This window comes from Protomyctophum parallelum (genome assembly GCF_964188405.1).
Source record: "Protomyctophum parallelum genome assembly, chromosome: 23".
In the NCBI taxonomy this organism is placed as follows: Eukaryota; Metazoa; Chordata; class Actinopteri; order Myctophiformes; family Myctophidae; genus Protomyctophum; species Protomyctophum parallelum.
In genome coordinates, this window is record NC_139715.1 from 15,444,445 (window position 1) to 15,445,004 (window position 560).

The window sequence follows — 560 nt, forward strand, 5'->3', positions numbered from 1 at the left end:
GGACTTACCATACGGTACCACAACACCCAGTCTACGTCGTCCTCAGACGAGCCCTCCATCGTCGCTTCCAGTCATCCCGGTTCTCCATACAGCCGGCCAGCTCGTTGGTGCTTTGCCCTCCTGCATCTTTCTTTTTTTTTTTTTTTAAGATATTTTTTTGCGGCTTACGCCTTTTATTGATTTTTGAAGGGACAGACAGTAGGCTGACAGGAAACGGGAGAGAGATGGGGGGATGACATGCAGTAAAGGCCGTGTCGGGTCCGGGAGTCGAACCCGCGGCACACTGCGACTGGATTACCAGTCCGGTGCCCAGACCGTTACGCTACGGCCTGGGCCCTCCTGCATCTTTCTTGAGTACATCCACATATGTTAGTGTGGGACGTCCTCGTGACCGGTGCCCATGTGTTGGTTCCAACAGCACCAGTTTGTTGGCTGGCAGCTACTGCATGGTGTCTTTGGCAGTGTCCTGCAAGTCTCATTCTCCTGTCTGCCATTTTGTCACTTCTCGTTGGTAACATGTGTACTCTTGCCGATGTTGAGCACTACACGTAACATTCTGG